Raw genomic sequence first — 17,849 nt, 5'->3', positions numbered from 1 at the left:
AAATATTACCACTGCAGAGAGGATGACATTGGGGTATCTGATCATTCCTAGTGATATGTGAGTATGACACGATTCAACGCTTCCTGTTTCAGGTTATACCTAGGCCCCAGCAGGACAGATACCAGTATTAGTCACCTATTGCTGCATAAAAATTACTCCGATACTTAGAAGCTTAAAATAATAATAAACATTTATTATCTCACAGTTTCTGTGGGTCAGGAACTGGGAAATGGCTTAACTGGGTTCTCTGGCTCAAGATTTCTTAGAAGTAGCAGTCAAATGCCAATTAGGGCCACAGTCATCTGAAGGCGTGACAGGGCCATAGGATCTGCTTCTGAGGGAGCCCACTCAGATGGTGGCAAGCTGGGGTAGCTGTCAGCAGGAGGCCTCAGTTCCTTTCCTTGCTGGTCTCTCCATAGGTCTACGCTGGAGTGACTTAAGAGACAGCAGGAAAGAAGTCACAATGACTACATTAGTTTCTTAGGACTGCCTAACAGTACCACAAATGTGGTGACTTGAAACAACCAATATTTACTTTCTCACAATTCTGGAATCAAGGTCTTACCAGGGCTACACTCCTGGCAAAAGATCTAGGGTAGAATCCTTCCTTGCCTCTTCCAGCTTCTGGTGGCCCCATGGTTCCTTGGCTTGTGGCAGCCTGTTTGCATCTTCACACAGAGGTCACTGTATCTGTCTCTGTGTCTCTCTTCTTATAAGGATGTCAGTCATTGGGTTTAGGGTCCATCCTAATCCATTATGGCTCTTGATTAGTGCAAAGACTGTTCCCAAATAAGCTCACATTCACAGGTCCTGAGGGTTAGGACTTGAACATATCCTTTTGGGGTATAGCTGAACCCTAGAAGTCACATATGACCTAGCCTCAGAAGTACATACCATCACTTCTGCAATAGCAAGTGGTGACAAGGGTCAGCCCTGTTCAGGGCGGGAGGAGACTGCACAGGATGTGAATATCTGGAGGTGAGAGGCCATTCTGGAGTAGGCTACCACAATATCAAATAGCAAATTGAGCATGAGACACACCCTCACGTGCAGTGTTTACAAAGGAAACAATGGAGAACCAACTGCAAGCACTTGGGCCCCTGGGCCTATCAAAAATAGGAAAAGAGTCAGAGTGTAGAAAATGGGAAGATTGGAAATAGAGTTCTTCTGTGAGTTATGCCCCAATGGAGGTGGAGGTGGGTGCCCTACCACATTCATCTCAAGCCCTGTGGTGGGGGCTTCCACGAAGTCGTTCAAGCTGTGGGCACCCACGGGCCTGTGTCAGAAGGAGGGGCTGTACTGGGATTGGGGCAGAGGCCATTGAGTGCTTCCCCTGGCCAGATGTGGTGCATGGGGGAGAGAGGGCCAGCATAGGGTTAGTGTAAGACCTGTGGCGCCTCCTAGGGAATAAAAGGATCTCACCAGGAAAAAGTTGGAGGGGAATGCTGGTTTCTTGGGGGCTGAAGACGAAGTCACAGTCATTACCCCGAACAGAGATGCAGCCTGGGAACCTCAGGAGAGGGCCCTGAGGTGGAAACCTCTGAAGGGCAGGACATCGCCTTGAAAACAGCTTTCACCATTTGCCAGGCCCAGAGAGCTGGCAACTGTACAGTCAAGTAACGATCGCCCTGTTCCCCTTTCCCTCGCTTCTTTCCCTCCTGCCCCTCCCACTTAGACCTTGGAAGCAACCAGTAAGTGGGGAAGGGGATGGGTGGTCAGGTGAGAAGACACAAAAGCTTAGCACACCCCAGGGCCTGGCGGTGGCAGCCCTAACTCCAGACCTTAGAGCAGGAAGCGGAAGAGTTAATCCTGAAGCAAGATGAAATTCCTTTCATATCTATGACTGGAAGCTTTAAATCTCTAATTGATTGTAGATTTTGTGATATAAAATGACATTATCTGAACCTGATCAGAAGAGGCCTGGGTGGGCTGGGCTCTCCCCCAGGGGGAAGGAAAATGCCTTCCCTTGCTGAATAGTTCAAACGGATGGTGAGAGGCCAAAATCAGTTGCATTTTGATTACATCACTTTCAACGGATTGGTTTCACTGAACTCAAGCGTTCTCAAGAGAAGTTGGGTCAGAGCCTTGACCTTCAAGGAGGTTCCTAAAGAAAATTCCATCTCAGCTTCTGTCCAGAATTGAAGACTGTTTACTATTTTTTCCTAGCTATCTGTCTGGAAATGACACCAAGAACAGCAACAAAAAGAGGACTCCTTGTCCGGGTGCAGAACACCCACACCCTCCCAACTCTCACCGGGGCTTGGCCTGGCTTCACCCAGGTAGGGGAGGCAAAGCATAAGCTATGGGTTGCGTGTGCTGGAAGAAAGGTTCCTGGGAGGATACAGCTCAGCCTGGGAACAAAAGCTGTTTTTCGAAAGCTCTGTGCAAAGTCCACTCAATGGGGGAGGCATCTGGGCAAAGCCAGGAGAAAACATTCGGGGAGAAATTTCCACAAAAAATGTTTAATTCCCCAGGGACATTGAAGCCATGCTCTGATCTGTCCTGTGTCTTATTTGTTACTTTTGAAAAAAAAAGAAAAAGTAAAAAAGGCTGCCCATGAGTCTCCCCCCTCTCACTATCCTTGCCCCAAGCTTGGGACTTATTCTATCCTTTTTTAGGAGTCAGGCTTTGTCAAGAATGCCCTCGAGGGAAGGCACTAGGACCAGGCAGGAGCAGGGACTCCGGAGAATCAGGGCCTTCAGAGCGCTGGTCTGCTGATCAGATACCCACCAGGAAGTTCCTAGCACCGAGGGCTAGGCAGAGGCGTGGGCTGGAATGCGAGTGGAGATGTGGACCTAGAAAGCAGGGGCATTTCACGATCACAGCTTCTAGAAAAGATGTCTTCTCAGCACAGAGACTTCAGGGAATAGAGGCCCTGGTTCACTATTTCAGTAAAAAGTATTTGTTGTGTTCATGTAACAGCGGTATTTCAGGACCTAAACAGGCTTGGTTTTTCAGTCTGTAGGAGACAGGGCACCTAACACTCTTGAGAAGATATGAGGCCCTAAATAAACTCTCATATCACCAGGCCACCCATTTTTCTCTCTCCCAGACCCTGGTGCCAAGAGACCGTCACAATCGCCTCCAGGCAACAGAGCCTTCTTGGATCAGTTTCCTGAAGAGCTTAATCATGAACAAGTCACCATCTCTGCCTGGAGCTGGCAAGCCCAGGAGGGTCTCAGGGTGAGGCCTTCCCTGCTGAGGCCACAGCCCCTTCAGGGGGCCGCAGTGTCCCAAGCATGTTGCACTGGGGAGTAACTCCAGAGTATCTGAGCTCCCGTGGGGTTGTCAGGGCTTATCAGCTTTGGCCATGCTGACACTTTGGGCCGAATAATCTTTGCCGTGGGAGCTGCCCTGTGCATTGTATGGTGTTTAGAACCAAGCCTGGCCTCCAGCCATAAGGTGCCAGCAGCCCCCATCATTTCCCTCTCACACACTGTGACAAACAAAATTGCCTGTAGATATTGTCAAATGTCCCTGGGAGCCAAAATCATTCTTGGTTGAGAATCATTGGCTAGGAGCAGTGCCCATGCAGTGACCAGACAGCTAAGGAAATCCAGGGTAGAGCTGGGCCATACATATCACAAGGGAATCTTCACTTTGTGCAAAGAAAGAAAAAAAAGCCAAACCCCACCCAGGTCTATGTGGTCTGTATATCAGTTAGTGCTCTCTTGGTTGCACCAAATGACAAAAATTCAACTCTGAATGAATTCAGAGGGGTTGGATGCTGTCACATGTACCTGAGAAGACCGAGCATAGTGCTGGCACAGGCCTAGCTTGGCCCAGGGACTCAAACAATATCACCAGGACTTGGTTTTATCTTTATCTCTTAACTCTGCTCTTCTCCACATCCTCTTCTTGTAGGGGCAAGATGGCTACCAGTCCTGTATCTTCCAAGGTTTGAGAATGTGGAAGGAAAATGCGAAGTGTTCTTCTCTCTGCAATCCTAGAAAAAGTCTCATTGCACTTCATTGGCTCTGATTGGACCATGGGTTTGTCACCGAGCAAAACACCATGGCCAGGGAATGTGATGGCTTAACTGGCCAGGCTGCAGTCACACGCCCACCCATGGATCTGGTAGTACAGTCAACTGTGCATGCAGAACATAAAAGATGTATAAGTGGGGCTCCCAAGAGGAAAATCAGGGTACCACTACCAGAGGACAGGTGAAAGAATTCTGTATGACAAAAAGCAAGAGAGCTACCACAGTCTTTATCCTAAAAACAAGTTCATCATTATTAAACCCATCAAGGTGAGAGGTAATAATAGGGATGGCTTTGCTGAATGGCAGTACAAAGGTTGTGCCATGATTGTTCAAATCAAACTCCAGGTGACAAATGAAAGCTCTCTTATGTGTCTTTAGGACAAACTAGCCACTGAGATGATTCATTCAAATGGTTCCTAAAATGGAGACTATCAGAGTTCCACCAAGACTCTTCCTCCCCTACTTCCATAGTAACACATTTGTATTTGGGGCCATAGCTGTCCAGCATTTCCCAGTCTCTCTTGCAGTTAGGTGTGACCATGTGACTAAGTTGCACTATTTGAACAGAAGAGATGACCAGACCTATGACTGAAGATAGTAGGCCTGCCTGATGCTCACTCTTTCTCCCTCCCTTGCACCAGACATAAACTAGCTTGAGTCCCAGCTTTGACCATGCAACTGAGAATGATGCCCTAGAGGATGACAGAGGAAGATGCAAGGAACCTGGATCCCTGAATGACCATGTGGCACAGAGCCTCCAACCATCCTAGAATAAGTATCTCAAGTGAGAAAGAAAGAATTTTTTGTCTTTTCTAAGCCACTAAATCATTACATTTCATCTTTTTAAGATACAAGTTTTTGGTTTGGTTTTTTTTTCATATTCTAATTACCTTTGAAATCCATCATGCCACTGGCCAGTCAGGGGTCATCAGGGGCCACCTTAGGTCAGGCCCCAGAAAAACACATTTGTGGGACTCCTGTTTATATAAATGAATTAATTCAAAATTAATGCATTGTACAATATTCATAAGCCCATTGAGGTATAGTGATTTATCAATAAAGATTAAGAATAATGGAAAGAGAAATGCTGCTTATATATGCATTTATTGTCCAATTAATGTACATGGAGATTCCTTATTGCCAGGAACCATCTCTTTCTGTCAAGATCCAAAAATCATCCATATCTTTTAAATTTCCTATCACCCACTACAAGACACAATAGCACACCATTACACTTACTAAACACTGGGCACCTAATAATCTTTTAAGAACACCATGCCAATGTTCTATCTCAGCCTTTACTTGCCTTTTTTTTTCACAAATTTTCTTTTAATAAACATTTTTATTGAAACATGAAATGTTTAAAAGTACACAAATCATAACAGGACAGTTGTATGAGCAGTCACGAAGTCCTCTATCCCTAAGCAACTACTTATATACTTTCTGTCCCAGTAGACTTGACTATTACGGACATTTTGTATAAACTGATTCATATAATATGTGCTCTTTTACAATTAACTTTTTACTTAGCATGATGTTTTCAACATCCATCCATTTTGTAGCAAGTATCATTACTTTATTATGTTTTGTTGCTAAATAATGATTGTATAGCTATACCACATTTTGTTCATACACTCATCAGTTAGTGGACATTTGGATTGTTTTCACTTTTTGGCTACTAGGAATAATGTTACTGTGAACATTCATGTAGAAGTTTTGTGTGGTCTTATGTTTTTAATTCTGTAGAGTATATACCTAGGAGTGGAACTGCTGGATTTTATGATAACTCATGTTAGCTTTTTGAAGAATGGCAGCCTTTACTTGAAGAATGGCAGCCAAATACTGTCATTTATTTGATCTGTACTGAGTTTTTGTCCTAGAAATTGCATATTGTGTGAGTTAACCTTGAAAATAAAACTCAGTCTTTTTTTTTTTTTCAGCAAAAGCAGGTTTATTGGGCAATAGCAGAGAATTACAATTCAGAGCAAGCAAGATAGTGTAAAACCATAGGGAAGTTCAGAGAACAAAGGAGACTAAAAGCTCCTATATAGATGAAAGGGTGAACTTGGGAGGGGCTGTTATAAACAAAAAGCCCATTGGAGGAAATTGGGAGTTCCAAGTATTGTGGCTGCTCATTGGCTAGGTTGTGACAGTCTCTCACTGGCTAGCCTGTTGCAGAGAGGCAGAAACCTTCCTCCCTCCTGGTGGCCAGTAAAGCTAAGGCGATATGGTAGGGCCTGAGAGCGACCCCTGCTGGACCTTACTCGGCCCTGTTAGTGAGGTTTCCCTTTGTTAAGTTTTCACATGTGGAAGTGATGTTTTGTGTTCATTTGATAAAGAGCCTACATATTTCTGATCCTAGACACCTTCATTGGCCAACACTAATACTGAAAGGGGGATTTTAAAACAAGTAACAGTGGTAACAGAACACTTGACTTTGAACTTAGAATATACTTAGGCCATAACAGCCAGTTTCTACAGTTTCTTTTGCCTTTTGAAGAAGGTGTAAAGCAAGTTGCTGGCTTATATTCTAGACTTTGGGCAGATCCCTTTGCTGAAGAATCCTGGTTTTCCAGGCAACAGAACGCAGTCCCTCGTTGGTCCCCAGCCCTTGCCCAAGTCTTAAAGAGGGCCACTGGTGCACTTGCACAGATGCTGTGGGGCCATCCTTGTTAGCAATGAGACCCCTGCCCACCCTCTCATCCCCTACCCCCAATCCTGCAGCGCTCTGGGCTTGATGGTCAGCCAGAGGTGAGGTCGGGGGTCACCTTGAGGGGTGGAGCTGACTGAAGAGATGGGTGAGGGATGCCTAGACTTAGATCAGCCTTTGCTGCAGGGTTGGGTCTTTGATGGAGGCCAGTCGTGCTGCAAAACCTTTTAATGCTGAAGTCATGACCATTTAGGGACACAAGCTGGACTTCCCAGGCATATGACACATTCCTCTTCTTATCACAATAAATTGTGCTAGCGGTGAGTGGGCTCCGGGCAGAGGCAGGGGCTCTGCTTTTTCTGCTTTCAGCAGTACTGGTGTTTGTCACTTCCTGAATATGCAGGCTCTTTCTGGTAAGGGAAAGCAAAATGCCAGTATTAAAACTTGAAGAAAGAGTGTCTGTGGCTTGGAAAAAATCCCAGAGATAATAGTACAGTACTCTGCATCACAATGCTCTTGGTATGAAGGATGATATTGTTGGGAAAACATGGCAATGATTCTGAGAGGAGAAGTGGTTCCAGAGAGCTGGCCTCTGATGAAAGAGGGGATTTGATTGATGCACTATGTCAGTGAGCACACACATAATCATCTAGACACTGTCATTCCCATTCTTTCTGGTCCTAGGGCTGGCCTCACCAGATTTTCCACTGTGCCTTAAACAAGGTAATATATCAGGATGGGTTCTATCAGCCCTAGGCCTCACATCTGTGCTGGACACACAGGTGGCGTGATGTGTGGGCACAGAGACACACCCTAAAATAAACTCCCCCAAACTAGAGAGCCTCATTGACATCACTGAGCTGCTGTGATTTCTTCCAGCTTGCCGTTAGAGAATAACAAACACTTTACCATTCGCAAAGCACTTTTATTTATAGTATATTTATTTTATCCCATTCCATTCTCACAACCCTGGAAAGGAGGGCAGGTATTATTATCAGTCCATTTTAGAAATGAGAGATAGCAGCTCAGAGAGGTCAAGGGACTTTCTCAGCAGACTCCAGCTTGTAAAGCTTGTATTCAACTGAGATCTTTAATTGAACCCTGGGCTCTGTTCACTGTATCATGAATTCTACTTTTAGGGCAATCCCATTTCTGTTCCTTGTCTTTTGCATTATCTGGTTCTGAAGAGTTTAGTTTGTGTAGGTTTCTTTTTCGCATTTGTTTGGGTGGGGTTGGGGGGGAGTTACAGATGTTTCTTAGAGTCTACAGAAAAATTCTTGTACAGCAAGCACCCCAATTGACAAGACAATGTTAAGTTTCAGTCTGCAATCATTGCTGATTTCTCTTGAAATGGCGTTCTCACAGATTGCCCATAAGATGGGAGCTTTTCATGCATTATATCCCTAATGGAAATTAGAGGTACCTTTAAGAATGGGTTGGGTACTCATTACCTCAAGTTATACAAGAAACCCTCATGGGATGAGTTTACAGAACACCATCAACTCAAGTATTATTATCTCTTTGCATCAGTGGACACACTTTTGTTATATTTTATTGAAGTAGAAAGGTTTGGAGTTTTATTTTGTTAGAGTTGTTTTATTTGGGTGCAGAGCTCCCTAGAGAGAAAGAGAAGAGTGATGGAAGGAACTGATGAACTGTCATTCCCCATCTTGGCCTAGAAGACTCAGTCCAGCCCCAGTGAGGGAGGAGTAGTCATGTAAGACTTAGAGTAACCAAGGATACAAGCAATTGTGCTATGGGACACAGGTAGCCAAGAACAGCCAATCAGCAAGAGGTTCATTCATTCCCCACTGTTCCACCCCACCCTCCACTTTGGCTACTTGGTGGCCTAGAGTGGCCCCAGGAGAGCATGCTGCATCCAGCATGGCATCAGGAGTGCCCATTATAGGAGCAGTCTGTTTACAGAGTGTGCACATGCTGGCGAGGTACCCTTTTGTAGGGGGTGTGGAGAGAAGACCACCAGTGGGTTGGTTACAGTGGAAGAATAAGTTGGTCTGCCTATAAACTATGCCTCAGGGGCCTCCAGAAGTAACTGAGGATGAGTTGGCAAGGGAAGAGATGAGTATAAAGTTTGACAGACCTTCAAGAGGGCTTGGAGCTAATGAAATTTCGGTCTGGATATCAATAGGACAATCTATAGGCTGGTGAAGTCTGGTAGTGGGGTATTGTGAAACACTGAACTGTATCCTTCTCTTCTGTGTCATTCAACTTCAAAAATTCTGTTTGTAGTGAAGGTGCCATGCAACACGCTTACAGTGCAGTCTCCTTCTAAATGCAGTTATCTGGGGCAGGCCCCCTCCAGCCGATTGCCCTATCTCCCCCCATCATTCGAGGATGGGCCATGCAGGGGGGAGGGAGTCTCTCAGAAATTGTTTCTAGGGCAGCAGCTAAGAAGTCTAGCTGCAGGATTTGGGGATGGGAAGAAAATAAATAGTTGTTTCCTATGTCAGGGCAGATAGGATTTGCTAAAGGCTTCTGAGTGACTAGGTTATTAGGCAAAGATTTTTTGCTATTTCAACTGAAACTGGAATGAGAGTAAATATGGAACTACAGAGCAAACTGCAGTGTAAAGGATTTAATTAGAGCAATAAAGGATTTCCCAACATCAAAGGAAACAAGTTCTTTGCTCTTGGCCCATTTTTAAAAGTAAACAGAGAGGCTTCCCTTGTCTGCCAACCTTCCAGATCTAGTTTAAATGGCTCCCTACATATCTGTTCCTGAATGCCCACCCTTTGCCTGAATTCGCTGACCTTCTGTCCGTACTCCCATATCTTCATTATAGCACTTAAAACTGGTCTGTGAATTTCTCTGGGTAGAGAGAGAGTGTCTTATTCTTTACTGCTTCCTTGACCCTTAGGAGGTACACAGTACCTAGTAAATGTTGGTTGGTTTGATTGTAAGTGAAAAGCTGCATCAAGGCAGGAAAGTATGGTGGTGCTCATAAAAGCCATACACGTCAGCACTTTTTGAGCTTCATTTGTGGAATGGGCCATGAGGGGCTACATGAAGTTGATGGTGCAATGCGGTTCTATAAGGAAAACATTTTTGTGCCTGATCTTATACAGTCCCCTTCTCTACTTTAACCCTTCCTTCTGCCTGACAGTGGGTCTGGAAGCAAAAGTTAGGTGCTCTATGTGAAGACAAGAGGTCTGAATGATTTCTTGCGAATGGCAAAGGATTTGAAGGAATGATGGTGGAGAAAATGAGCAACATGCAAGCCCTGGGATGTGGGAGCACAGAGAGAGCAAAGTGTGCTTACCAAAGGCGGCGGAGGGCACGTCGGTGCCACAGGACCATTACCCCAAAAGCGTCTTCTTTTCTGTGTGGATTCCTAATACGGTCCACTCAGGAGGGGCCTCCAATGAGTGTGTATAGGACTGTGTACCAGTGCTGCCAGGAATAGCTACTTCACCGGGCCCTGGCACCTTCCTGAGGAAGAAGATGCCAAACCAACCCACCAGACAAATGAACTCAAGGGAAAGGGGTTAGTCAAACCCCAGGCGCTGTCTCACAACCGTCTCCACAGTGGGTGGGAAAGAACTTGGCCCAAGTGATCCAAAGACTCCCTAATGCAAGATCTGGAACATTCCAAAGCCCTCCTTACATGGAGAGAGGGAGGCCTATGGCGCTGCTGCAAAGTAAACAAAGAACGACATGGGGTTTCTTTTAAACTGAAGCGTGTAAAATAGAGGTGGGGAGGCTGTGAACACCCTGGCAGCAATTATGCAGAAAGACGGCAGTAGATACAGGGCAGCACCCTATCCAACAACATCAGCAGTGTCACACTCCATGAAGAGCTGTGTAAGAGCTGCTAATTACTGAGACTCCAATAGGAGCTGTGTCTTAAAAGTGATTTTGAACTGATTGCAGCTTATTGAACTGACTGCAGCTGTAAGCTATAAAGGAAGGAATCTAAATAAAAGTGAAAAATCCTTTGATCAAACACAAACGAACTGTTCCAAATAAAAATACCTTTATTTTACATACCCATCATAGCTGTCTGTTTCACATGTGTAAACAAATGCTTATACACATTTACTAAACATAGAAGTTCCCTGAGACAGGGACCATACTTGTTCACCCTTACAACTCCTTATGGTATACCATAGCATCTAGCACATAGAAGCTGCTTACTGAATTGAATTTGTGGTAATGATTTGACCAGATAATTGTCCTTTTTAGGATAATGGGCCACTATAAAATGAATACCCGGGTGAAGCAATACAAAAGGCCATTTTAATAACCTCAACTCCAAGAAAACATACCATTTTTTCTAGAAGCCCAAAAGAAATATGCAAATACAAACATTCTTGAAAGCCAACCACACTACATTCCACCACACAGACTGTGTTGCTTGAGCCGAGTTGCTAGGCAACCACTTGGTAATTCCCCTTGTAAGAGAGACGAACCTGTCATCTGCTTTCTTGGCTATATGTGACATGAGGAGACAACAGGTAAAGGCCAGGCAAGAACACCTGCACCTGGATAACACAATCACTCTTGAAGTGTGATGACACTGAAGAAAATCTCCATGCCCTGTCAGAAAGTGCTGGAGGGAGAATTCCATTAAACTATTAGCACAAGACATTCTGGTGAATTTTCTGGGATGTACCCTGTGGGTAAATCCTGTGGGTTATCCTGTTATCCCTGCCCACAAAGCAGGAGACCAAAAGCACTGTAGCTCTGCATGTGGATGGCTGTCAACTCACTAAGGGCTCCAGATCAGCATGTCCCATTATTGCAGCTGGGATGAGATTTCTACCAAATAAAAGCAGGCTTTTAAAAGAACACTCGACATCTCAAAGAAATCCAAGTTCTGAGTGAATAAACCACACTTTTTTTTTAATACCTGAGGAAATGTTTTTAGTAATGTCTTTGTTTGGACATGATTCCCAGACATTTTAGGCAAATGAGCTCCTTTGCAAAGACCCCACTCCGCTATAAGTATTAACATCGCTGCCTTTGAAATAGTCTGAAGATCTGATAAAGTATTGGAGAATGAATAAGAAATGTCTCAAAACTTCTCTGACATTAAGAAAAAATAGAACTTAAAGTTAAATGCCACTTTCGATTTAGAAGGCTAAGGGTATACATCTTTTTCATATGAATTTTCAAAAGGACTGTTCCCCTGGTTTAAAAAAAATAAGAATATTTGCCCACTCCCTACTCCCACAAATATTGTATTTATGTCTTCTTTAAAATGGCTTGCATTTCAGTCTCCTGTTTGATATTTAACTTTGAGATCTTAGACTCTGGGATCAAGCAGTCAGTTGAAAAGAAAGCAGTTTCTGAATCAAGATAAAACCAACTAGGCAGTTTTGATGAATAAGTGGGTACGGTTTCACCTTAGCCTCTAGTGCCCACTTACCCAAACTGTTGTGATGCTGACTTAAACAAGCCCAACTGGCCATACCTGTGGAGTGAAGCCTGTCAAGAGTGCCAGTCCTGTCTCTCTGGTGCCATAAAGAGGATTGCTGGCATGTGAAGTTCCTGGGCTTGTCTCTGCAAAATAAAGTCAGGGCATGTCATCTCTACCAACTACCAAGTTTTATAAGATTCTTCATGGAATTCCAAATAGAGTCAGCCATTCCAACAGAGCCAAATTGTTAGGGAGGAGGATCATGGGCATTCCTGAACAAATGCTCAGAATGCAAAAGACCCTACAATGACTCTAGGGGGAGCAAGGTGTAGAAGGAGCAATGAAAGCTCTGGAATTTCTTCACCAGAATTACAAGTGTGGAGCAAAACCTGCCAGCAGCTACCTTCACTCCACCTTCTCAACATGCAGTTGTACGTAAGTGGCCTGGAGAGCAGAGCGTTATCAGGGACCTGGCAAAAGAAGAGGAGATCTCCAGTCCCCCCTGCCCCAGTGGTCCTGGAGGTGACTCACTCCTCTGGTTGATGGTGTCTTCCTTCTTTGGAATCCTGTCAGTGATGTGTGAGCCCATTGTCAAATTCTCAGAAAGCTGGAGTCCCACTGGTGTCAAGTTGGTTGAACACTTTTTATGTAGAATTTACTTTGTGGAAGAAAAATATTAAATAGCCTGCCCTGATGGAGTTTAGACTCCAGTGGGGAAGACAGATACGTACCCAATAAATTAAAAGGTAAACCAGTCTGGATCAAGCCACAAGACATAGAAAGTGTTCAATTTGGGAAATACTTAATGTCTGTGTGGAAGCTGCTCCTGATGGTGGACTTTGTATTCAGCCTCCTATTACTGAAGAGTCAGGTTCCACTGAAGAGCTCCAGCTCCATCTGGTATTCTGCTGTGGTGGCCTGTGTTCCCTCCCTGTTGACAATTCCATGCTGGGGAGCTCAGCTGGGACGCGAAGGCTGTTTACAGAAGGGAGGGAAGCCTGTAAGGCAGGATAGGAGGCCAAGGAGTAGTTCAAAGTCCATAACACAAAGGGGCAATTGAACAGCTTTCTGGTTCTGGGTCTTCTACAGAAAGAGAGGTGGTGAGTTTAAGTCTAAGACTATTATATTCACTGGGGGGAGATGACACTTTATATTTCCCCTAAAAAGTTTCTAGATAGAGGATCTAACAAGTAGAAGGCAGCTGCTGAGTGGTTTGAAAAGATTGGAGGGTTGAAATCAGCATTATCCTCCCACCCCCACTCTGCCCCCACAACAAATACCTCTACCATGTGCAGAGTGAAAGAGGAGGACCAGATGGAGGTGTTTTCTGCAGAGTTCGCCTTTCTAGTGCTCAGTCTCCATTCCTGGCATCCTCTCCCGTGAGTGCTTGTACCTTGGGCCTTCTGGCCTGGCTTCCCACTGGCCTCCCCCTCAGCACAGCAGGAAAGGGTGTGGTGGTACCATTTCCACTTTACGACAGAGGCAGTCTAGCAGAATGGCTAAAAGCAAGGATTCTAGAACTCAAATCCTGACTGCACCACTTTCCACCAGTGACCTTGGCAAATGCCACAGCTTCTTTACCTTAGTTTACTCCCTGTAAAATGAGAGTAATGACACCACAACCGTCTCATAGGACAGTGTGAGGTTAAAATGACTAAATCTAGGCAAATCACTTAGAACAGTATCTGGCAGATAGGAAGCACCATGTTTGTGGTTATGAAAGAATTTGTCTTGGGTTCTATAGTATTTGCATGTTAAACAATTATACTTAAAAGAATTTCAGGTAAGATTGGCAAGAAAATGGAGAGCTATTTGGGAGAGGTTTCCATTGCCCCTGAAACCAAACCTGTCTATATATTAATATCCTGATTGTAACCCAAATATTATCCTTTTATTGTTCCTGCTCTTCCAGATATCTCCTAAGAATATGAGCTAAGAACCAATTGGCTGGTGGGGACCTAAGTCACCTGAACTTCTAAGGAAAAGAGGATCAGGCAACTCTATCACCCACCTCTGCCTCTGCCAGCCTGGGACCTATAGACCTCGGGCCCATGTGCAGGCTGGAGCCCCCCTCCTCTTCTCTCCTGACTCATGGCTCTGGGACTCTTGAGCATAAACACACTGACCATCCCAGCAGATCCTCCTCAAACTGTGAAGTGGTCAGCACTAATGCTAGATGCAGAATAGAGGATAACTTTTACAGATGGCCAAATTAAGTTTCAGAAAAATAAAATAGATGTCTTTCAAATGTCTGCCCAATAACTGATGCCAGTCCTTGTGTAATATTTTTATTGGTCCTCAGCAAAATTAGAAAAATAAGAATAATGCAATGTATTTTTCATAAAGCAGAATCATTCAACTTATAAGATTATGACTATCTTCCCTCCTGTGTACAGGTGAGGGAAGATGTTGAAATGCTCCTTCTTTTATAAAATGATATTGACAGGAGCTGGGATTTGAAACTATATCTTTTGAATACTTTCACTGTTTCCAATCCTTTCAACTACTTTTAAGTAATTTTAAAAGAATTTTAATTTATAAATAAAATTTATATATTAAAATAAGTATTACACAATTATTAAGTATATTAAATTATATACAAATTGTCTATTTTTAAATAAGTTCAAATAAAACTCAACATAAGGTTAACTCTTCATGGCATCCTATACAGGACTGAAAACTCAAATCCTCACATGGACAGGGCAGGTAATAATTTGATGAAGAGGGTGGAGATGCAGTTTCTGACCTCCTGTCTGTGGCTCTGCAGCAGAGGAGAAAGCTGCAGCCTATTTGCAAATCCGCTAAGTATAGCATTTAAGGGAGCAGGTCTCCACCTGCTGTCAGTGATGGTAAAGCAAGAAGACACCATACTTCGAAACCCACTCTCTGTCACAGGAACCTTAGCCTAAATAAGAGTGTAACAACAAAGATTTAAGAACACAAAACATCAGGAAACTATCAACAGAAGAGATGCTGATTAACAAACCCTGGTGAATTTATTTATTTATTTATTGGTATCATTAATCTACAATTACATGATTATGGTTACTAGACTCCCCCCATCAACAAATCCCCACCACATACCCCATTACAGTCACTGTCCATCAGCATAGTAAGATGCTATAGAATCACTAGTTGTCTTCTCTGTGTTGTACAGCCCTCCCTGTGGCCCCCACCCCCACATTGTCTGCTAATGGTGATGTTCCTTTTTCCCCCTTGTCCCTCCCTTCCCACCCATCCTCCCCAGTCCCTTTCCCTTTGGTAACTGTTAGTCCATTCTTGGGTTCTGTGAGTCTGCTGCTGTTTTGTTCCTTCAGTTTTTTTCTTTGTTCTTATACTCCACATATGAGTGAAATCATTTGATACTTGTCTTTTCCGCCTGGCTTATTTCACTGAACATAATATACCCTCTAGTTCCATCCATGTTGTTGCAAATGGTAGGATTTGTTTTCTTCTTATGGCTGAGTGATACTCCATTGTGTATATGTACCACATCTTCTTTATCCATTCATCTACTGATGGACACTTAGGTTGCTTCCATTTCTTAGCTATTGTAAATAGTGCTGCGATAAACATAAGGGTGCATATGTCTTTTTCAAACTGGGCTCCTGCATTCTTAGAGTAAATTCCTAGGAGTGGAATTCCTGGGTCAAATGATATTTCTATTTTGAGTTTTTTGAGTAACCTCCATACTGCTTTCCACAATGGTTGAACTAGTTTACATTCCCACCAGCAGTGTAGGAGGGTTCCCCTTTCTCCACCACAACCTTGCCAACATTTGCTCTTGTTTGTTTTTTGGATGGTGGCCATCCCTACTGGTGTGAGGTGATATCTCACTGTGGTTTTAATTTGCATTCCTCTGATGATTAGCGATGTGGAGCATCTTTTCATGTGCCTGTTGGCCATCTGAATTTCTTTGGAGAACTGTCTGTTCAGATCCTCTGCCCATTTTTAATTGGCTTATTTGCTTTTTGTTTGTTGGGGTGTGTGAGCTCTTCATATATTTTGGATGTCAATCCTTTATTGGACATGCCATTTATCAATATATTCTCCCATACTGTAGGATGTCTTTTTGTTCTATTGATGGTGTCCTTTGCTGTACAGAAGCTTTCTAGCTTGATATAGTCCCACTTGTTCATTTTTGCTTTTGTTTCCCTTGCCCGGGGAGATATGTTCATGAAGAAGTTGCTCATGTTTATGTCCAAGAGATTTTTGCCTATGTTTTTTCCTAAGAGTTTTATGGTTTCATGACTTACATTCATGTCTTTGATCCACTTCAAATTTACTTTTGTGTGTGGAGTTAGACAATAATCCAGTTTCATTGTCTTACACGTAGCTGTCCAGTTTTGCCAACACCAGCTGTTGAAGAGGTTGTCATTTCCCCTTTGTTTATCCATGGCTCCTTTATTGTATATTAATTGACCATATATGTTTGGGTTAATATCTGGACTCTCTATTCTGTTCCACTGGTCTGTGGATCTGTTCTTGGTGAATTAGTTTTTATACTGGTTTGGCTTTATAAAAATATTCATCATCTATGTTCATGAACTGTGCATTCTATATATCTAATTATATACAACCATACAGTGGTTCAATAAAAATTTGCCTATCAGTAAACTGATCTGACTCAATTGGTTCCATTACTAAACCTGTCTTTGAAGTTTAAGTTATTGATACCATATGGCTGCTCTCATAAGATAGTTTGACTTGTTTGTCCTTTTGGAGAACTAAAATAATCCTCACGCAATCATTTATTTCACTTACTCTCCTTTGCCTGGTATTCATTATGCTCTTACCCACTTTAAGTCCAACTTTCATCTGTCCTTAAAGTTTTACTTCCTGTTCTCTTCCTCCTCTAACAAACAAAAGAACAAGCTGAAATTATTATTTTCACTCCCTTGGTTTTATTAGATTTTTTTTCAGATTCCTCTGGCATTTATCACATTCTCTCCCATACTGTATTAGAATATGTCTATTTCCCACATCAGATTCCAAGGTATTTGAAAGGAAAGGCTGTTTTACTCTGCCTCAGAAAGAGGCATTATGGGTAATGGTCAAGACCCCAGGTTTCATAGTCATGTCATAGGCATAAACTCCAGTACCCTCATCTATAAAGAGGATATGATAATAACATCAATCATCATGAATTTGTACAGGCATAAGAGAAATGTATGTAAAGCTGCCTGGTTCTTAATTACTTGACAATTGTTAACTATTGTTTTCATTCCCTCCATCCCCTAAACAAATGCCTCATATACTGTAAGCATTCAATTATCCTTTATTGGTAGTTAATGCTAATAAATACATTCATACCCAGTAATGTCTTAGCATTGTGTGTCTGGAGGACTAATGTGATTAACTATGACCTCGCAGTGCTTAGAAAGGCTTGGATTACCAACACAGGGCTATTTCCTCCTGCCCCTTCATCTAGATCAGTACTATCCAATATAACTTTCTGTGATGCTGGCAATGTGCTAGAATGTGTGCTGTCCAATACAGCAGCCATTAGCTGCATGTAGTTACTGAGGAAATGTGGCTACTGCGAATAAGAAACTGAATTTTTTCATCAGTTCAATACCCTCTAATTATAAGTGGCTACCTTATTGGACAGGGCAGCTCTAGAACTTGCCTCCACCTATCAACTTTAAATTCACGCGTGTCCTCTTTTTCACCACTTAAGTAAATTTTTTTCTAATCTTAAAAAGTAACCCTCACCCATTCAAGGCATCAGCACTTCCACTTATTCCAATCCCTTTTCTTCTTTGGCTGTCACACGGTGCGTTCAGTGACAATTGGCCAAGAGCCGGCATGGTAGACAGCATCCATAGAAAACA

General features: G+C 43.2%; 1 long non-coding RNA gene across 3 annotated transcripts; it reads right to left on the bottom strand.

The window, feature by feature from the left end:
- Positions 1-5,913: 5,913 nt before the first annotated feature.
- LOC108390730 (uncharacterized) lies at positions 5,914-13,484 on the bottom strand. Of its 3 annotated transcripts, none has more exons than XR_012133745.1 (4): positions 13,296-13,484; positions 12,747-13,013; positions 12,025-12,158; positions 5,914-7,045 (listed from the first exon to the last, which is right to left on the bottom strand). It is a non-coding gene; the product is annotated as an uncharacterized lncRNA (long non-coding RNA). The 3 variants fall into 3 exon arrangements; XR_012133746.1 differs by having other exon boundaries at positions 5,916-7,045; positions 12,747-12,990; XR_012133747.1 differs by lacking the exon at positions 5,914-7,045 and adding an exon at positions 10,613-11,414.
- Between the last annotated feature and the right edge of the window lie 4,365 nt (positions 13,485-17,849).

This window comes from Manis javanica, chromosome 8 (assembly GCF_040802235.1).
Source record: "Manis javanica isolate MJ-LG chromosome 8, MJ_LKY, whole genome shotgun sequence".
In the NCBI taxonomy this organism is placed as follows: domain Eukaryota; kingdom Metazoa; phylum Chordata; class Mammalia; order Pholidota; family Manidae; genus Manis; species Manis javanica.
The sequence above is the reverse complement of the archived record's forward strand: the minus strand, read 5'-3'. Positions and strand labels throughout refer to the sequence as shown.